The following is a 22,781-nucleotide window of genomic DNA, read 5'->3' on the forward strand; positions in this document are numbered from 1 at the left end:
CTTGGTTCATCACTGGCAGTTGGGTGGAGGCCACCCTCAGTTCCTTAGAATGTGGGCCTTTCTAACTCGCCCCATGAGAGCAAGTCTGGGAGAAGAGCCAGAGAAAGAGTCTGCTGGCAAGATGGAAGTCACAGACTGTAACCCAATTACAGAAATGATATCTCATTACTTTTACAGTATTCTCTTTGTTAGAAACAAATCACTAGGTCCAGCCCAAACTAAAGGGGAGGGGATTACACTAGAGCATGAATATTAGGAGGTGAGGATCACTGGGGACCATGACAGAGGCTGCCTACCCCACCACTAACTACAGTTAGGATTTCACTTGTGTGATGTACCATCAAGCATGTAGATATATAGGTGTATATCAATATATAAATTAAAATACTGGATTTATTTCCTGGTGTAGGAAGTAACTTGGTCCTGTCAAATAAAATGTTGCAAACTGATATGACATATAATTTTTGGCTATTAGTTGTTCCAGGTGTTTTAAAAAGAGTACTTGCATGTTTGCAATAATAATAACATTATTATTTTTGGTGGTTAATTTTACATGTCAAGTTGATTGGGCTAAGGGATACTCAGATAGCTGGTAAAACATTTCTGAGTGTGTCTGTGAGGACTTTTCTGGAGGAAATTAGCATTTGAATTGGACTGAGTAAAAAAGATCTGCCCTCACCATTGTGGGTGGGCATCATCCAATCTGTTGACGGCTCAAATAGAACAAAAATTCCCAAGAAGGGCAAATTCTTTCTCTCTTCTTGAGCTGAGTCAGCCATCTTTTCATGCCCTGTGACAGTGGAGTTCCAGGTTCTCAAGCCCTCGGCATCATCTGTTCCCCTGGTTCTCAGGTCTTCGAACTCGGACTGAATTATACAACTGGCTTTCCTGGTTCCCATCTTGCAGATGGCATGTTGTGTGGGACTTCTTGGCCTCTATAATTGTGTGAGCCAATTACTATAGTAACTGTTCTTTTATCTATATCCATATATATAGTCTGTTTCTCTTGAGAACCCTGACAAATACACTACTCTAAACATAGGGAAGAAAGTAACCATTTCTGAGTCCTTCAGTTTGTTAACTTAATCAGAGATCTTTCCTTTTGGTTTTTGTTTGTTTGCACCACATCCATTCTGCATGTAATGTATAATTTCTCTTATGCATATTTGAAAACAGTTGTTCAACACATTTGTTTTGAACCCATCTCTCTTTTTTGGCTTGCGTTCACAGTGTCTGTTGGGAAAGAAGTACAATGCGTCTTAAGGTTAATGTAGCTTCTTATAGCTTCCTCAGCTCTATAACTTTCTAATTAAGGCTCTGCTTTCAGGTGTTCTTACCTTTGCAGGAATAGTGGTGAAAAGGAAAAAGGCAGATGAAACATGAGCTTAACCTAGTCTAATTGTGAAGACATAAGTCATACTGTGATCATAGAGTTTTCAGAGAGACATGAGAAAGTGTGTTTTCTTATAAAGGGTGTACTGTAGAAAATAACGCATGCAATAAATTGTCCACAAAGGTTACCCGGGGAGGAGGGCGAACATCTGTATGATTTTTTTATTATTCAAAAGCTTTATCTGGTTTCAGTTAACTACATTATTGAAGTCCACCCCCGCCCTGCCCCGCTTAAACACCTGGCCCAGTTAATATTGGTGGTGTGACCCCAGCTGAAGTGTTGAAATTTCAGTGTCTCTGGGCTACTCTAAGATGGCACAGCGCCTGCATGCCTGAAGTTAGCACGACACACTCCATCTAAGATGCATTTGACAATCAAATAAGTTTGTATTAGCCAGAGTGTTGCAATCCCTAATCATTTTGCCAAAAATAAGTTAGCTGTTATGTTTTACAACATATGAAGTGTGATAATAAGAAACTTGTGTTTCCATCTCTCTGTTATTTTTACTGGAATATTTGACTCCTATAAGATTTTAAGGACATATGTGTAGTTTAGTAGCTGGTTTATTTGGTTTTATTTTGGTTTAATTCTTTATAATATTTTTGTAGCTAATTATAGGAAACTTTGGCCTTAAAATTATTTTAAGAGACTTACTGCATATTTTAGACATAATGTCTGACCTATGTTTTCATATGCTAAAGAAAATAATTGACTCTTAAAAATCTGGTAGTAAAAATTTTGTTTCTTTAAGCAAATTTGGAACATAGAATTATAGAAAGTCTTCATATATTGTGACAGTAATGTCCAGAATAAAGAACTTAAAAAAGAAACTTAAGAAAATAGATAATTGGAAGATTGTTAAATAGTACTGTCATGACTTAAAATAATAAACACAATTTCAGATTCATAGGATTTTTAGAGACAATCTAGTCCCATCTTTAATTTTATAGGTAGAAACTGAGAGAAAAGTGCCTTGCCAGGATCCAGCCTCGGCTCTGTCTTAATCTAGGGGTGGGGTACGGTTATGTTAGCTGTGGATATAAAGGCAGTCTACAAAGATATCTGATGGTTCTCTCAACCTTTGGATGATGGCAGAGACTCCAGATAGTATGGCGTGTTCCTGGAGTGTTCACAGCTAGCTCCACGTGACTCATTACATTGCAGCTCAAGGAGTAGGAGACCCCATGAATACTGTTCTAGCAATTTGGGGCAGATGGGGTGACATGGGAATAAAAAAGTAATCATCTTACCCCCACTATCTAGAATCTTCTTTCCCTCAACATCAATCCTCTGTATGTTTAAAATGTTCCGTCTGATTTTGCCAATAAATTGCATAAAGTTCAAGGTTGGGAGTTGAAAGCGCTCAATTCTTTTTTTTTTTTTTTAATAAATTTATTTACTTTAGGCTGCATTGGGTCTTTGTTGCTGTGCACGGGCCATCTCTAGTTGTGGTGAGTGGGGGCCACTCTTCGTTGCGGTGCGCGGGCTTCTCACTGCGGTGGCTTCTTCCGTTGCAGAGCACGGGCTTCAGTAGTTGTGAAAGCCCTCGGTTCCTAACTGGGCACTGCACTAAGTCATGAAGTGAAATTCAAGTAACTTAACTATTATTTTCCTCTAAGAATTTATATGGCATTTAATGATAATACTTCCTCCCCTTCCAGGGGTATCATATCCTTCAAAACTTAATTTTTTATGTTATTTGGCCTTCCTTCGGGAAGATGCACAATAACATAGACCTTCCTTTGTCTGTCTGGTTGGCAAAAATATCTTCTCCCTAAATGAAATTTCCAGATTACTTAAACTGACTCCTTTAAGTCCCAGACTATTTTATCCAGTTGGGTAAAAATTTGTCTAAAATATATTTTTTACTTATCTGCCTTCTTCAACAATGTAGGTTGATTATGGAAGAATTTTTCCCTAATGATTCAAGGACATCATTTTGATACTGTTATTATACTACAGTAAAATACAATTAAAGGGATTTTGCCTATGTCCTGAAATTTCTTAGGTGATAGTGCTTCGTTAAAAAAGAATTCTCATGTCTGTTTATTTTATAGTTTTTCCATCTCCTCTCCTAGAGTTAGGTGCCATTTCTCTTCCCTACTTACACTTTGTTGCTACTAATTTGCTGCAGATAGAGAAAACAGATAACCATGTTAGAATTTTGTCTCAAGTAAGAATGAACACATCTTAAATGAAGATACGAGAGTAAAATTGACAAAATTAAGTAAATGGATTTTGTTATTGTTCAGAGCAATAAAAAAAAACTTTCTTTTGTTTCTTTTGGGATCCCCAGTGGTGTTGTACATACTCAGAATTTTAGAGACTCAAAACACACCACAGGTACAGCTGAGAAGCTTGAAAAACTTTACCGAAAGAGTCAAAATAGTATGTTAGATCATGTATGTGTTGAATCAGGAGTACATCTCATCTAAATTAGGAAAAAAATAAATTCAAATATTCTGGAAGTAATGAGATCATTGAGCCTGTGGTGTACTTACACTATTCTGATGAACCTGCGTATCTGCAAAGTTAGACATGCTTGTGAGAAACATTTATATGACGTCACTAAGTTGTGTTCAGCAGTCAAGATAATCTGGAGGTGGGGGGAGAATAGGAGATAATTCATTTGTCAGAGTAACTGTTGTCAGAGTCCTGTCCCTAGATTAATTGATAAGAAGCCAAAGGCAAAATGAGGAAGTACCGTGAGGCTCTGAGTGTTTTAAAAAGAGAGATGGCTTGTAACTGGGAAGATCAAAAAAAGCATCATTAAAGAGCTGGTATTTGAACAGAGGAAGGATGAGTCAGTATTTAGAAGTATTTATACACAGAATTTGATGGGGTTTTTGGGCGGGGTGGGGGTTGCTATGCCTTCTAAGAGGTAGGAAATGTATGAAGAGAAGAGAAATGGGCTTTAGCACTGGGCACATGAAGAGAGCATTAGGTGGTCGGATTTGGATGCAGCGCAGTGTGTGTGAAGGGAGCGGTGGGACAGCAGAACCTAGGCTGATAGAGTGGAAAGGCAAGAGAGTTTGCACTCTGTTTTCTGGACAGCAAGGAGCCCCTGAAGGATCTGTGATAGTAATAGTCATTCATCGGGTAAATTAATGTCTCATTGAAAAGGAAAATAAAATGGAGAGAGAGTATAGAGTAAAAAGTGAACAACCAAGTGATAGGCAAGTTTCCTAGTCCAAATGAGAAATAATGAAGACAATATATGGGATTTGCCCAGGGAAGTTGTTAAGAGACAAAAGAAACAGGTCATAGATGTACATTAGGGGAGTGACTTTATTTGGTGGAAAGGAGGATGAAGAGGAGGAAGCAGAGAAAAAGGCAAAAGGTATAATAATTTTCCACGCTGTTGGCTGCAGTCTATTAGTGGGTCCTGTATTCACTTCAGTGGGTTGCAACTAGTGGATTAGTCAAGATGCAGTAGACTATGCCATGGTAACACAGTGTTAGTGGCTTTTAACAACAAAGATTTGTTTATCGCTCGTGATACAAGTCCTTTGAGGGTGGGCTGCCCTTGTGTAGTTCTCTCCATGCACTCTTAGTCCAGAATCCAGATTGATGTAATAGCTTCTATCTGGAATATTCCAGTCTCGTGGCAGAGAATAAAAAGGAAATAGTGAACTACATGCAGCATTCTAAAACCTCTGCCTGGAAGAAGTGACATTTGTCACTCCTCATACTGCATTGGACACAGCAAGTCACATAACCAGGTCTGCCAACAGGTATTGGTAATCGAAAGGCCATTAATGGTCTGGAAGAGAACATTTTTAGTGAAATAATGGGAGAAGGAGCTTGCAGGAAGTTAGGTGATCCAGGAATTGGCCAGTGAAGGGGAGAAGACAAGAAGATAACTTAAGGAAGAAGCTGGTCAAGGGAACATCTTTTCCCTGTAATTGGGAGAGAATTTAGCATATGCTGGGGGGAATAACCCATGCAGAGAGAGAGATGCTGAAAATGAAAAAGGAATAGAAATGTTTATCGGAGCAGATTTCCTTCTCTTTGTCCTTTAAGCCTGCACACTTGAAAACCAGGAAAATTGGATTTTTCTTAATCTTCACATCCTTGCAAAAGTGTTTTGGTGCCTTATACTTGGTTCTTCATTTGAGCCCAGAAACCTGAAACAGTTAAAAATTGAGGTTATTGTCATTACTAACAGTTATACATGCATTTGAAATTTACAAAACATGTTCATATGTAACAAGGTTATTTAACAACCTAATTTTTTCCCATTTTACAGATGAGACCAAAGTTCCAAGGAGTTATGTGTCTTATCCATATGTCAGTTAGCTAGTAAATGGCAGAACTAGGACTCTCTATTCTGTTCTCTAACTTTTCCATCATCAGCCTTCAGGTGAGTTAGTTAGGAAGGTTATGATTATAAATAATTAGAGCAAGTTACTTTGACAAACCATCAAAACCTATTTAACCTAAACTTAAGTTTTCTACTGTTATTTCTTTAAGATTTGAGGTCTTCAAATACACAAGGAGGGTTTTAGCAGTTAGTGGGTGAATGCTTTCGGGGGGAGGTCAGAGAGAATTGGGAGAAATGAGAACATGTCTTGAGTGTCTGGAGCATAGAAGATCAAGGGAGCTGGTAGTGAGGTATGGACCAAGGGCAGAAGTTAAACTCCGAAGACAGTGAATCAGAATCCTAGAATTGAGCTGGGACAAAAGGAAGATTCGAATGTGAAGGGAACTGGAAGATTCTGCAAACACAGTGCACAATAGTCTGCAGTTGTGTCTGCATAACCCGTTAGTGAACCCCAGTGTGTGAAAACCACAGGGGTCAGGCAGTCGACAGCCACTCTGGGTTTGTGAAAGACTTTCCATTTCAGAAAACAACACATCTCCTATTCTGAGGAAAGTTCGTACTGAATATGATGAAATGCTATTTTTCTAATCACTTATGCATTTATTTAAATATATATATGTTATCTGTTTATGTGTACACACACACACATTATCTTTTCTGAATTACCCACAGACTACCTTATTGAAAATTAGACACATGGAAAGTTTCAACTTTTCAACTTCAGCCATTTTTTAGTTATCTGCATATTAAAAAAAGATCCTGAAATTGCTTTGAAAGTGGAAAAATTGTGTGGGCTTTTTTCATTTTTCATAACTCAAAAACTATTTAATATATTTTTCTCAAACTTTGCAAAAAAAAAAAAAAAATCACCTTTGGGCTGAAACCAAGCATGGAAAATTTCACCACAAAGGGCTAATTTTTTGGAAAGCTGCAAGAAAATGAAAACAGTGGTTTATAATAGAACGTTCTTCATGCATGTTAATACTTAGTACTTTATCTAATGCATTTCATCTGAGAATTTCTGAACACTTTTCAGATTTAAATATTGAGCCATTTTAATATATGTGTATCCGTGATAGACTGTTAGATATGGAAAATTCCCCCCATGCTCTCAAAGGTCCAGTATATATTGGGAGTTAGTGAGATGTGTTTAAAGGGACAGGTAGGACAAATGATGTGAAGTGGCTACTAGCCAGAGAAAGCCTTACATTTACTGCCTAAACATATTTTAGCACCACCTCTTCCTGGCCCAGGAGTAGTTGTGAGTAGAGTATACTTGATGATGTAAGGTATTTGATTCATATATCTGAGCCAGTAGTTCTCAAACCAGTATCAGCATCACCTGGGATCTTGTTCGAAACACAAATTATTGGGCCCCACCCAGACTTAAGAATCTTAAACTCTAGGGCTGAGACTCACCAGTCAGTGTTTTAACAAGTACTCTAGGTGATTCTGATGCATGCTCTAGTTTGAGAACTAGAACTTTTTCCAAAAGCTTGGAACGTAGAATATTCTGAGATGTTACGGACAATTAAATCTGTCCTCGGTCTTTCCATACATGTCATCTCTACCTTCTCATATCATTCCTTGGAAGCAGGAGGAATACTTATCAAGTTCTCTAAAAGAAAGATCTTCTTTTCTATATTTCATGTTCTCTAGCTCTTTGCACCTATGACCTTATCCACAAGCACAGTGAGCCCCCTTGAGTAAAATGTTGATATAGGGAAACAGCACGACCAAGACGTATTTTCTCATTTCCATAATTCAAGCCTGGGATGGGACCATATATTTCATTCTCATTTCTTTGAAGTCTTAAGATCCAAGATTTAAGCAGCAAGGTAGCAGAGGTCTGTCAGTGGAAGCTGATTTAAGCCCTGCTCTTTTATGGGCAAGTTCTTAATCTTAAGTTTCGTAGGGGCCCTCTGCATTCCAGCAAACTCCAGTGTCGGTATTTTTGTGTGTTTAGGCACTGAAGTAGTTGTGTATGTGGCATTGTAACAAATTTTGAGAATATTCTCCTGATGACAGAAGTGGACTTTTAGCTGATCACTGGTGCCCCAGCTTGTAAGGGTGAAGCTTAGGTATAGCCTGGGAGAGGTGTTTAAGCAGTTTAAGGTATATGTCTTCAGTTGCAACCCATCTTGACAGAAGCATGAATATAGCTATCTAAGCTAATATCAATGGAAAGGAAAAAGAGACATCTTTTTTAATTGATCATTTAAAATTTTTATTATGAAAAGTTTCAAACAGAAAAAAAAAAAAATAATTGTATAATGAATCTCCAGACACCCATTATCTAGATTAACATAGCTACTAATATTTTATCTTTACCTCATTTTTTTTTTTTTCCTCAAATACTTTCAGGTAGATTACAGCCCTCATAATATTTCACCCTTAAAAACTTTATTGTGCATCTTTGAAAAAGGACTTTTTCTTATATAACTACCATGTCATTATCACACCTAGCAAAATTAATGGTAATTCTTTGATATTATCTAATACAGTTCATATTCAGATTTTCTTAATTCCCCGAGAATGTCTTTTTACAATTGGTTTGTGAGATCTTTCTTTAAATTAGAGGCTTTTCTTTCCAATTATAAAAGTTAATATATTTGTAAATTTCAGGCAGGTAGGAAAAGCAGTAAAAAAAAGCAAATGTGCCTTTGAGGATTGCTGTAGTATCCAGAGAGACATAACATACTTACCACAAATTGCTTTTATAAAACAACAAGTAGCCTCTTAAAACAGAATGTGAAATTGTTTAAAGAAAGGTACCAGTGGGTCTGAGATTAATTTGTTACAAAGAAATTTGATGTAAGAGTTCATGATTTTAAAAGTAATTAATTTGTTCCTTGAGTTTTCATGCTTAGACCAGAGAGGATAATGCAATACCCCTTTCAATTTTGTTTTTATTTAATAAGAAAAAAAGGAAAATGTGGGATATTTTTGCACTATTATTTATTAGGGTGTATTTAAGATACTTAATTCCCTTATAGATATTTAGCATAATTAAAGGTTAAATTATTATTAACTGTTTTACTATAATTATTATTTATTATATTACTATAATTATAATTTAAGGACCTTATTCTTTCAACACCTCTTGAAGGGGGTTATTCTTTTCCCATTTTATGCGTGAGGAAACTGAGACTTAGAAGGACAGAAGTAACTTGTTCAAGTAGACAACTAATAAGGCTGTGCTGGAATTTGAATCCACATTTGTTTGGCTCCAAAGTCCATGTTCTTAGCCACTAGGCTAAAAGTTAATTTCTTATTATAAAGAATTTGCGGACATCAGTAAAAAGAAGAGCAACTTCTCAGATAAAGGTGCAAAGGACATGAACAGATAGTTCACTGAAGAAGAGCTAGATAATAAAGTCTATCAAAAAATGTGTACTTAGCACAATGTATGACACAGTGCTTAATAAACTAGTGTCTGGTAATAGTTAATAATGTCTGCCTATTAACTGAAAAAGTTCAGTGTTGTATGCGTATACTTCTTTATGTATTTTTAGACAGTCTGAACAGGTAAATACCAGGTGGCTTACAGTGGTTATCTCTGGGGGTTAGAGGTAAGGGTATGTATAGGAGGTGGAGACTCTATGTTGTTTCTACTCTTTTACAATGATCATGTGTTACCAGAAAAAAAATAGTTCCTGTAAAAAGTGTTCATAGCCTTTGAACCTACTAATTCTTTTCTTTGGAATCTATATTAAGAAACTAATCTCAAAAATAAAGAACACATTTGTGTACAAACATTATTTATTGTATCAAAAAAATTGTAAACATCCTAATGTCCAACTCTAAAGGAAAGTTTGAATATGGAATTTGCAACTATTAAAATTATATTTTCAAAAGACATTGTAATACATGAAAGTTAATTGTAGAATATTAAGGATGTTAAAATATAAAGAGAATATAGAGTACAGCTGTATGTCAAAGAAAACATACATTTACAAGCTTGAAAATAAAATGACCAAAATGAATACAGTGGTTATGTTTGAGTGGTGAGTTTTGGAGTGATTTTTTTCTATTTATTTTTTGTCCTTAAAATTTCTTTTAATGGCATATATTTTTATAATGATTTAATGGTTATGTATTTCCTTTCCTTTTTTAAAAAGCAGTTTGATTTTATGACTTCATAACAGAAAGTTGGTTCAGGAGAGATAAAGTTTTCAGTAACTTGTTACACAGCAAGAGACAACAATCACAAGGGGAAAGTAAAAGGATAATGTAATGTCAGCTCTTCACGGTTTCTCTGCAGGAAAACCCACCCCCGAGACCAGCAGTGGCCCTTGGTCGGTAGCAGCATCTTCGGCAGTAGCAGCCGTCCTAGCCTTTTAACTCATCCTACTCTACTCAATTAGCGAGGCTTTTCTCCTTCCTTGCAATTTTTTATAAACCCTGCCTTCCCCCCCTTCACAGAATAATTTGGGTTGTCGCTAGGTACATATTTTGATGGCCTGCCTCACGATCGTTGTTTGAATGTGATAACAAAACCACAGGTTGGGATTAGCATCATCATTCATCGTACTGCTGGGGTGACGCAGACCTTATTCAGATCTCACTGGACTACAGGTTTCAGAGTGGCTAGGACTTCAAGAGGGTCTGGGGTGTGAGTGAGTGAGTGGCCCATGCTAAGGCAGAGATGTTGTCTTTGTGAGTACCCTAGCAGTTGGATGGATACAGGTCTGAAAAATACAGCTTGTGCCTTGCTACATTTAGACCTTGTTAAGCCAGTGAACTGGATGTTCACAGAAGAGCAGATTCTCAGAGCCTCGGTGGACGGAGCATAGCAGTCAGAAAAGAGATAACATAGAAGAAAGTAGAAACAGATGAGCAGAATTCTGTGAAATTGTTTTTTTGTGGCTATTGTTGATTCCAGCCAGAAGATTCTTTTCAGGCCTATCAGTTTGTGGAGATGAGAACTATGAATATGATCTTTAAGGAAGGAAAAGACTCTTTAACATGGTTACCCTGTGTGCATGAGGCTGTTTTACCCTCCCTTCTTGCTAGTATGGAAAATCTGTGAACAATATGCAATGTAGGCCACAAAAAATTCCCTGAAGTGGAAAAAGCCTGGCAGGCACTAAATGAAAGATGCTTCACGAGAATGAAATGTGGTTGCTTTGAGATCTTACATTCTGAGCCAGTTCAGACCAATTGTATTTGGTTGGGAAGAAGCCAGATTATCAGGTATCAGGGAGGTATATTGACAAACGGATAAAGACTGAAGCCAGCGTCATTTCTGACAACCTGTTCCTAGGAAAACAGACAGTAAATCATTTCCCATTATCAGTCATACAGAGACCAGAGGAAACATGCATGAATGAAGTCTGTAGACAGTCCAGAAACTCCATTTCAACAAATAATTTTATCTCCTCACCAGTACAGTTGTGGGAGCTTCTGTATAAGGCAAACTGAGTGTTAGAGATTCAGCCTTTTCCTCTTTCATAACCTACTACCTTCAGAAAAATGCTGAGGAGTTTCTTGTGCCTATTGCAGAGGAGAAAGGTTCTAGGACTTCAGTAATATTACACAAATGTTGATTGATAGTGATTCAGAAGTGATTTCATAAAATCTTAGGGACGATTCTGATTATCTGGGTGCCAGGGGAGTTCTCCTCAAGGTCCTCTGAGGGAGATGGCCTCAATTTGTCCCCTTCGGTCGCAGTCCCTACGCCTGCCCTGTACATACCTGGTACTCCTCCTAACTATTATTATTTCTTGTTGCCCACTTCCTTTCTGTTTTTCCTGCCACCACCTAACAGATGGCGTCTATCCACCTTTTCAAGTCATCTCAGTGCAAACTTCTGTGTGAACTCTTTCCTGATTCTTCCCAGTTATTTTTACTGTCCTTCCTTTATAACTCTTTTTCTCAAAATTCTACCTTGTATTACAGGCATTGCATATTTATTTGATTCTCCTATTAGATCTTTGAGCTTTTCTTTTTTAAAATTAAGGTGTAACTTTCACACAATAGCTCTTTTTTTCTCTCCCTGCTTCAATCTGGTTATTCTGCCCTATTTTCCAGTTCACTAACCCTCACTTCAGCTGTGTATAAACTCCTTTTAAACCCATCTGTTGAATTCCCCATTTCATTCATTCTATTTTTTGCTTATAGAATTTCCATTTTATTATTATTATAGTTAACCATTTCCTAAAATTCTACATCTCATCATTTCTTTTTTTTTTAAATTAATTAATTAATTTATTTTTGGCTGCGTTGCTCTTCGTTGCTGTGCATGGGCTTTTCTCTAGTTGCGGCAAGCGGGAGCTACTCTTTGCTCTGGTGCGCGGGCTTCTCACTGCAGTGGCTTCTCTTGTTGCGGAGCACGGGCTCTAGGCGCACGGGCTTCAGTAGTTCTGGCACGTGGGCTCAGTAGTTGTGGCTCGCGGGCTCTAGAGCTCAGGCTCAGTAGTTGTGGCACAAGGGCTTAGCTGCTCCGCGACATGTGGGATCCTCCCGGACCAGGGCTCGAACCCATGTCCTCTGCATTGGCAGGCAGACTCTTAACCACTGTGCCACCAGAGAAGCCCTTGTCATTTAATTTCTTGATCATATTAATCACAGTTAATTTGAAGTTCATGTCTGACTTTATTCTCCTTTGTACTGTCAACAATTTTTTAAAGTACAATTTTACTCTTAAAAAATAAAATTCAGAGGTGACATATTTGAAATAAAAATAAATGAAAATCATAACTGATAATTCTAGTGTCTAAGCCTCTTGTAGTTACATTTCTTTTCTGCTTTTTCCTTCTTTGTTTTTGGTCATGTTGCCTTGTCCCCCAGTATGTTTGTATATTAGTCAGGGTTCTCCAGAGAAACAGAACCAATAGGATGTGTGTATACATAGAAAGTGACTAACCATAAGGAATTGGCTAACACAGTTATGGAGGCTGACAAAGGCAAGATCTGTAGTCAGTAAACTGGAGACCCAGGAGAGTCGATGGTGTAAGTTCTTGTCCAAAAGCAGGCCAACTCGAGACCCAGGAAGAGTCAGTATTTCAGTTGGAGTCCAAAGGCAGGGAAAAAAAACAGTGTCCCAGCTCAAAGGCAGTCAGCAGAAGGAATTCTCTCTTCCTCAACCTTTTGGTTTTATTCAGACCTTCAGCTGATTGGATGAGGCGCACTAACACTGGGGAGGACAGTCTTCTTTACTAGGTCTACTGACTCAAATGTCAATCTCATCCGAAACATCCTCTCAGGCACACCCAGAATAATGTTTGACCAAATATCTGCTAATCCCATGGCCCAGTCAAGTTGACACAGAAAATAAACCATCACTGCTTGGTAAGGTTCTTTTTAAATTGAATACCTGGCATTATATATGAAAAATTATTAAGACAGTATGAGGCTTCTGTCTTCCTCCAGAGAGGATTTACCTTTGCTTTTTTTTTTTTAAAGTCAAAGATTTTTATTTATTTATTTATTTATTTTTGGCTGTGTTGGGTCTTCGTTTCTGTGTGGGGGCTTTCTCCAGTTGCGGCAAGCAGGGGCCACTCTTCATCGCGGTGCGTGGGCCTCTCACTATCGTGGCCTCTCTTGTTGCGGAGCACAGGCTCCAGACGCGCAGGCTCAGTAGTTGTGGCTCACGGGCCCAGTTGCTCTGCGGCATGTGTGATCTTCCCAGACCAGGGCTCGAACCCGCGTCCCCTGCATTGGCAGGCAGATTCTCAACCACTGCGCCACCAGGGAAGCTCTACCTTTGCTTTTGACTAGCAGTTATAGTGAGGATCGATCACTTTAATGTGATAAGGAATTGGACTGAATCAAAACTATCTTTGTGAGGCCTGGTTCATCACTGCTTCTAAGGGGTAACCCTTTAGTAGTTCACACTGAGAGCCCAGGTGCCTTCTCTTTAATGGGCAGCAAACGCCCAAGTTTTGACCCTTGAGCCACAGAAGATTTTCAGAAACTGTTCAGCTTCTTGGCCTTATAGCCATTGCTTGCAAATTGGTAAATAACTGAGAAGAACTGTTTCAGCACACCTCTCAAAGTTTCCTTTTTCTCTAGAATTTTGGCCCTTCAAATCTCCTCTGCCTTTGATGCTTCCAAAGACACTTTAAAAAAATGCTTTTTCCATCTTTTCTAATTGTTCTTGGCAGGCAGATGGCTCTGCAGTAGGCTAGCCTGCCACGCCCACTCCCCATGGCCACCATCACCACTGCGGCCTAGCTTCCAGTTCTTCCGGCTTTGCCCTGAGAAGTATTCCCTTTCGAGTTTTTTATTCTTTATGTGACCTGTTTTTTCTCTGGACAGTTTTAGAATCTTCACTTTATTCCCATTATATTTTGTGATGATACTCCTTGCACTCTTTATCCTTTTTAATCTGGAAACTGGCATCCTTACGTACTGAAAACTTTTCTTGTATTTTTTTCTTCTTGTTTTCTGATTATTCATGTGTTAAACCTCCAGAAAAGATTCTCTTGATTTATTTCATTTTCCATTGTTCATCTTTCTCTTCTCTTTTAAAGTTCTATACGATGAGAAATGGATATTTTTCCCAGCCTTATCTTGGAATTCATCTAATTAAACTTTTGATTTCAAGCCTTCATACAAACAATTTCTAAGATAATTTCTTGTTCTTTGTTCCCTTTTTGTACAATCCTTTTTATTCATGGGTATTTCTCTCTACCTCTCTCTCTCTGAGGAAAGCAAATTTTGGGGGTTTTGCTGTATTCTTGCGCTGTCTCTATTCATTCTGAATTTTCTTTTTCACGTTTTGCTTATGTTGATCTATAATAGAAGGTTTCTCAGATGTCTGACATTCCTTTTTATCTATTCGCATTTAGGAATGAAGCATTGGAAATCCTAGGACGTTTGTGTGGGGGAGTGGGCCTTGTCAGCGGGGCAGCTTCACCGCAGGGTCACATGGGACAGGGGTCCTGATTTTTTTTTTTTGGTGTTGTTTCCCAGTGTCACTATTAGTATGTTCTTTCTCTAGAGCCATTCAGTTTCTCCCCCTAAAATCTTCAAATCTCCTGCCTGAGAGCAGCATCATCTAAGTGAAACATGAGAGGCTGGTGTTTGCTTGTGAGAGTGTCAGTATTCATGTTGGGCTTTCACTTAATCCTCCTTTCCATTGATGGCCCTTTTCCCCAGCCATTCCCTATGCCTGGAAAGCTCTGTCCTTCAACTTCTGTACACAATAGACCTCCATTCCCGAGGTGCAACTCCGGAGGAGGAGCTGCTTGGGGGTACTGGATGAGGCAGTCAACCTGGAGACCCTGCCCCTTAGCCTGACTTTCATTTATTCAGTTTGCTGTGTCCTTGCACTGTCACTGAGCACCTGGTATGGACTTGAAGGCACCCATGATCAAAACAGGAAAAAAGCCCTGACCTTTCAGAGGTCATAGTCTGCTAAGGGGAGATGGTAATAAACATAAAAATTAATATGTTCAAAGGTGAGACTGCCTTGATAAAAAGTGGAGCAAGATACGGGGATTAGAAGTGCCATGGCTGGGGGATAGAGGGCAGTGGTGGACTGTACTTTATTTTTTAATACTTTATGTGGAAATAATTTAAAACTTACAGAAGAGTTGCAAGAATAAGAATAGTACATAGAACACCGTATACACTTTACCCCGATTTACTGCTGTTAATATTTTACCTCATTTTACGTGTTATTTGCTCTCCCTCTTCCACCCCCTACTGCTCTCTCTCTCTCATACATATATATGAGGGGGGTAGGGAGAGTAAGTGTGTGTGTGTGTGTGTGTGTGTGTGTGTGTGTGTGTGTACACATACATATAAGTGATACATATATGTATATATATATATAATATTTCTTTCTGAACTATTTGAGAGTTAGTTAAATATGTCATGGTCCTTTGAGGTGAATGAATGTTTTTAGTTGGTGGCTAATATTTGAACTGGTAACAGAGTATATGATTCCCATTTTCATCATACAGTATTTTCAGGTACCATGGGACATTTTTAGTTGATAAATTAGTGACTATCATATTTGTATGTCAAGTGCAGCATAACAGTTGGCAGTTGGCAGAGATGTTTAAAGGCTCTCGGGAATGCAGGCCAATCCTGTTAGTGAAGGTAGGGCCTCCCCAGGGGCATTTGGCCACTCTCTGAGCTCTGTAGAAGCTGAGGCCTCAGAAGCCCAGTGAGGCAGAGGTAATAAGACTCAGGAGCTAGTGCGGTGTTTGGCTAAGCCTAGGAGTTATCATGGTAGCACCGGGATGGTTGCTACCCTCAGGAAGCTGGTGCGTCTGGGTGACAGTGGGAGAGGAAGCACCCCCTTCAGAGACCTGTGAGGGAAAAGATATGTTAAGATATGTACATCTCTGATACATCTTTATTTTTTCCTGAATTGAAAGGAGGACAGATTCTTAACCTGTTTCATTATCATAGCTGGTATTAGGGTTTATGGGCTTTCTTCAATTATTTGGGCCTAACTTTTTGTTGTGAGTTAACTGCTTTTTTCCCCAAGTTTTAATCTGTATCTCACAGGGTCTTAGCTTCCCTAACTGTTGGAATTACCTGCTGTCAGATAAAATGGGACATACTTTGCCGTACTTTGTGCCTTCCTTTTGACTTCTGAGAAGCTAGGAGTGTTTACTGGGGCAGCTTCTGTGACAGAAATCCCTTGTCTGGTGCTTTGGCCTGCACCCAGTGTGTGTCTCTGCCATGGGCCCTTTCATTGTCTCACTCTCCCTAGTCTGAAGCCCTGTGATGGATACCTTTGCCTGGTCTTCGTACAGGTATGAAAGTGGTATTTTAGTATATGGAACTGAAGCGTATACATTTCACAGTGTCTTTCAGCAAAGTTAAACAGGGAAGAATCTTTTTTACTGATTTCCCTGGATAACCCTGAGGTCTGTCATCAGCACTTTGCTTATGTAGATATTCAGTGAATGTTTGTCAAACAGTTTCTCTTTCCATGGCCCTTTTCAAAGGTTCCTAGGTGCCAACTTAAAAAAAGTGCAGAACATGAGAGTTGTGAGTTAAGTTTTATTGGGGGCAAAATGAGGACTATAGTCCGGGAAACAGCATCTCAGATAGCTCTGAGAAACTGCTCCAAAGAGGTAGGGGGGAAGGTCAGTATATATGTGACTTTGGTGACGGGGGAGTACATACAATCAGGCACATATTTTTTGCAGAAGGTTTCTGCTAGTCTCGTGAAGGTTACTGCTAGTCACAAGGAGCAGACGTCACCATGAAGGATTTTAGTGTTTTTCTAGATATTAGGAGATACAAGAATTGGGCTCATAAAATCAACTCCTGAAAATATCTAACTATCTGAAGACCTGTTCTGCCAGTTTTTCCCAGAGCACAGAGCGCCTCATTTCAGCTCTGCACCCTGAACTCCTTTCAGGGGGTGTTGGAAGCCAGCAGCTGCAGCAGCACATGATTTAATCCTTGTAGAGGTAGATGGCAAGTGCCAATGGAAAATGCCAATTTGTAGTTGACATACGCCACAATGAATAAGAGGCTTCTCGTGCCCATTTTATATGTCTCTCTGGTACTCTTTATTTCCCGTAGCCTGGTACCTATCGTGCATTACTGTAGATACCTCTCCCATTTGACTTTAAGTTCTCTAAAAGCAGAGGCTCTTTCACCATTTTGCCTCCAGCACTCACCACAGCATCTGGTGTATCGTAGGTGCCAATATATCTTTAATGAATGAATGAATGAACAAACTAACAAACAATCAGTAAACCCAGTGAACGACTCTTCCCTCTAAAGTGGCTTTAGCTTTTAAAGACTGGAGTTTCTAACTTAGAAAAGTCCCAACCCCATTGTCAAATAATCACGTTTCTTGCTTCCTAACTCACACAGAGTATTCCAGCTCCAAGTTTAAGGAATTGCCAAATAACAGTATTTTGATCAGCAAAGCCACTCTTTCAGATTCTGTGTAGCTTTGCCATTATTAACCCAGAGAAAGCTGATGTTGCCAAAGGCCATAGTAGCTACATGAGAATATCAGAGCTGTAGACATGAGGATGGGTTTGTTATTGTCACCATTCACTGAATTCTGAGGCTACCTGGAAAACACTGTTCAATTTGGAATAACAGTTGCTCTGTAATAGATTGCTGTACTCCAGAGCAGCTTGAGCATCATTAATTTCCTGTTTGAGTTCTTAGTGATTCTGAATCTGAAAGACTCAAAAGGAAGCAGATTACAAGAGATTTTAAGCTGAGGAGAAGAGCATTTTGCTTTCAAAATAAAATAAATCTGAAGTGTATAAAATGACAGAAGCTTGAGAAGAATGGGTTATAGGAAGAATTTGAAGCTATGTTTCAAATATTTAAGTGTAATCATATGCAAATATCTCTGCAAATATGCAGCGTTCCTTGTAATTAGCAACCCTGACATGTAGATTAAATGCATGAAATGGCTTTTTTTTTTTTTTTTTTTTTTACATTCAGGTAATTAAAGTGTAGAAAAATCTCTGCCCCAGAAGATCTGAGTATGATTCACATGAATGGGAAATGGTAAAAGTGGTCAGTTTCATGAATGCCATCTATCTTAAGCAAAACATATTGAAGTGGCATAATTTTTTTTCAGTATCAATTTTGAAGGATCTTCCTTCTTAGGATTTAACGTTATTTCTGAAGCTGAATGATTTGAAACACTTGTAAATATTGGCCTATCTCTAACAATAATGGTAGCAGTTGTTTAAACCACAGGGAATTATGTCACCAAAAAATAATTATTAAGAAATTCTTTTGTCTGCAAGTATGTCACCAAACAATAATAATTATTAAGAAATTCTTTTGTCTGCAAGTATACGGTGTAATTAATGGTTAATGGCATGGGCTCTGAAGTTACACTCCTTGGGTCCATACTTCATCTTTGTTATTTAGTAGCTAAACCTCACTTTTCTCATCTATAGAATGAAGAAACTTACTTGATGAGGTTGTTATGCATATTAAATGAGATTATGTATATAAAGTACATCAGCCTAGTTCCTAGAAGATAGTAAGCTATCATTACTACTGTTATTCTAAGCAGTTCCCTACTGTGGGGCATATTCCTGTCTTACTAATGTATGAAATTGTTAAGACAATATAAGATCTCAAAAAGCAAGCTCTTGATCATTAAAATAGAATGGAGTTTGCAGTTTATAAACTGACTACATATGATTAAATAAGCTGAATAGTCTCATCCTAAAGAGAGGAAAACATGGCCTTTTGGGGAGAAGAGATAAACTAAACTAGGATTATTCCTAGGTCTGCGTTTTGACTACTAACAGCTTTATCTTTGAAGGCTGCCTGGTTTATATTGCATGTTCTCTGACATGTCTTAACAATGTTGGCAGTCATACGAAAGGAAAAAAACTATGTGCTATGTTTTCTTGTTTTCAGCTTGTTACAGTAGGGAAGTACCCTGCCATTACTGCAGCAGGTGGGCTCAGCTGATAAGCAAATAAGGAAAGTAGCAGTGATGCCATTCTTTCAAAGATGTTGAAGTACTGTTTATCATGGCTTCATTTAGTCAGAACACACAGGCATCATTGCCGCACCCCAGAAAAATAAGCTATCTGAACAGCATAAGTGTATTGAAGATGTTTTTTAGATTTTACTGTGTTTAAAAATAAAATGCCTATTTAATGAAACAGGTTGTACAAAAACCACACCTGAACATCATACTCCTTACTTTATGGCTATACTTCAAATTGTTTCCTAACTTACTTTCTGGAAAATGATTAATAATAATAAAAAATTCAGGAAAAATAAACATCAAAATACTGTCTCCAATTCCCCAAACGTACCCTGTATAAAAAGTTCCACTGTGTATATTTGCTTTCCCATACTAGTCAAGAAAACATGGTTGTGCTTCATTATCAAAAGTTGACTCAGATTTCAAATGAAAATGTGAAATATATAAAAATGTTTCCTTAGAGTAGAATGAATTGGCCAGCCTAGAAGTTCTTTCTTTAATGAGACAGTAACATAAGAAAACGTTTTGTCATGTACACAGATTTGGAAACTTTCTCTGCACAGCTGTGTTATAAAATTGGGTATACTTCCTTGACCTCAGTGGTTTTTTTGCCAGTAGGTGTCTATATGAATAAAAGAAATTTTTATTACTGTTCCTTAACCTATCATATTTGGACTATAAATTTCATTGAAATTATTGTTATGGTATCTAGGAAAAATATAAGTTTCACCCAACAGGTAATAACTGTTGCTCTCCAAAGGCAAGAGAGGAAAACCAGTCTCACCAACTATTAGTTGTGATAAACAATCTTTGGTTTTCTTATATTTTTGAGAGGCAATGATGCCTTCAGAGTACACATTAGAACTTCCTTATTGTTTCAGTACATTCCCATGATTTCAGAGTGCACTTTAATTCTCAATTTATTATTGATATAGATCAACCAAATGTAACCCTGTAGTTCCTCATGTATTTTTAGAGTTTTTCCTTGCATGCAGTTTTGTTTAACACAGGTCACAGTAATGGATCGTTTATACAAAGTAACGGATTGCTTCCTCTTTCTGCCAGCTGATTTGATCAGCCTGAAGTTCCTTAGATACTGTGGGTTACATAACTAGTATGGAATCTGTATGGTACATTTTTTAGTATGACAGTAACTGTATTAACCATTTAATCCTTTAGGACATTTTAATAAACACAAGGAAGCCCGTTATTTTGAAGTGAATAAACTTGAAACTAAAATGAGCAATGAGTTACCATACCGGACTCAATTACCAGACTTCTTGGAAAACAGATTATTTTCATTAGTTGATTGTTCTGGTTAACTGTGGATTGGCCAGGAAAAAAAAGACAAAAAACAAAAACCATTTCTTTCGAACTTTCCCCTTTTAAGTGTTTGTAATGTGTTTTAGCATATTCTCCTGCTTTTATAAGCAGAGAACAATAGAACATAATTTAGTTTTACTTTCCTGAAGAATTTGTAGCACCTGAGAGTCCTAGATCTGAATATTTTCTCTTATCATCTCTGGTGCCATTATAAATGCAGAAAGTTTGAGAGTTGAATAGTTAATTTCTAGTCAGTGGAGACTGCATTATTCAGTGACATCTAATTTTCCAGGTATCACTTACAGGATATAGTTGAAGAACCTGAAAATAAGCAAAATTACCTTTGTCCTTTCAGAATAAAAAGTTCAGAGAACATATGAGCCCCAAGGCTTAGAATGTCTTCTTTGAAGCTTGCTAATTCCCTTTTAGTCATAATTCCAACTAGTTGGTTTCCAAGAAGAAACAGAATTTGGACACCCTCATTGTCAGCACATGCGAATCTGCCTGATGTTCATTATAGCATAGTATTCCATTAAATGGAAATATCATAATTTATGTAACCAGTCCTAATTATGGACATTCATCTCCAGTCTTTTGCTATTCTAAATAATTCTGTTTTCCAGTTTTCCCAACTGCATTTATTGAACAGCTCTTTTTTTTTTTTTCTCCACTGATACCATTATCATAAACTTAATTCCCATATATATTCAGGTCTGTTTCTAGACTCTTTTTTGTTCTGTTGAGCTGTATGATCCTTTTCTGATCATACAGTTTTAACTACTGTAGCTTCATAATATGTGTAATGTTTAGTAGACCTAATCTCCCCTCTTTCTCTTCTTTTTCAGAATTTCTAGGTTTAGTGCCTTTCATTTTCCAGATAAACATTAATATAATTTGTCAAATTTCAAAATAAAGATGATTTTTTAGTATTTTAATTGGTATTGAATGAACTGAATTGATGAACTAACTTGGTGGGAGAATTTATATCTCTTTTGCAATGTAAGAACAAATGTCCCTTTGGATTTTAAAGTTTTCTTTAAGTGTAGTACATTTCTTTTTACAGTGGTATTTAGCTATTATTTTTATACATGAGATTTTGTTAATGTTTAAAACATAAGCTGAAAATAATGGTAATTTTACCTTCACAATATTTCTAACTCTTACTTTTTAAAAAATCTTGTCAAATTTCATTGATATAGTACTTCTAGGACAGTATTAACAATACAATAACCAGAGTAATCCTATTAAGATGGAAGTCAAACATATCACCCCTGTTTTCAAAACCCTTCAAAGGCTTTTCAGTTACTCAGAGTGAAAACCAGAGGCCTATGGGACAGTCCATCGTCTGCTGCCCCTGTGATCACAGCTGCCACAGCCTGAGCTGCTGTCCTCTCACATACTCGGCTCCAACTGTACTTCTTGCTTTTTACTCAAACACCAAATTAGGTTCTGTTTTATGGCCTTTGCACTTGCTCCTCCCTCTCCCAGAAAAACTCTTTTCCCAAATATCATCAGCCCACTCCATAACTGCCTTTGCACAAATGTCACCTTTCACTGAAGCCTTCTGTAAACACCCTATTTAGAGCCACACCACCACTTCCAGCAATTCCTAGGCTTTTTTCATTATCTTATTTCTTTCCTACCCCACCATAGGACTTGAGATTTACTAGTATTATACATCTCTTAATTACTTATTATTATTTTATTTTTATAATTATTCATTCCTTAGATTGTCATATAATTATTTTTAAATTATTAATCATTTATTGTGACTTACTAACATACATGTTTTATTCATTGTTATATCATTTACTCAATTCTTTATTTAGTATTTACTGTCACTTATGTTTTTATTACTTATATCTTTCTCATGCAAAAAATGGTAAGAAAGAAGAAAAAATGGGGTAAGGAGATACAAAAACTAGAAAGCACAAAATAAGATTTTAGATTTAACTCCAAAATATTGGCATTTTTTAAGTGAAAATGTAGTAAACGTATTAGTCATATTAGTTAAAAGACATAGACTGTCAGATTAGATAGAGATAATAATCCAACTATCTTCTAAATATAAGGCTATAGAAAGGTAGAAAGTAGAAGGGTGGGAAGGGTATATCTTGCAACTTCTAACCAAAAGAAAGCTGGTATAGCTATGTTAACATTAAACAAAATAAGCCCTAAGGGAGAAACATTACTAGAGATGAAGAGAGTTCCTTCATAATTATAAAAGGTTTACTCTATCAGGTACTAATAGTCAATAACAGAATAAAAGAGGTAATATCACTACTGGTGGTCCAGAGATTGAAGTATAATAGCAGGATATTATAAATAACTTCATGTCA

At 37.5% G+C, this 22,781-nt stretch overlaps 1 protein-coding gene across 3 annotated transcripts in view; it reads left to right on the forward strand.

Moving 5' to 3' along the window:
- The window catches only part of LDAH (lipid droplet associated hydrolase), a 98,344-nt gene that overhangs the window by 36,910 nt on the left and 38,653 nt on the right, over positions 1-22,781 (forward strand). The gene's annotated exons all lie outside the window — the stretch shown is intronic.

Source organism: Balaenoptera ricei, chromosome 13 (assembly GCF_028023285.1).
Source record: "Balaenoptera ricei isolate mBalRic1 chromosome 13, mBalRic1.hap2, whole genome shotgun sequence".
NCBI classification, from domain to species: domain Eukaryota; kingdom Metazoa; phylum Chordata; class Mammalia; order Artiodactyla; family Balaenopteridae; genus Balaenoptera; species Balaenoptera ricei.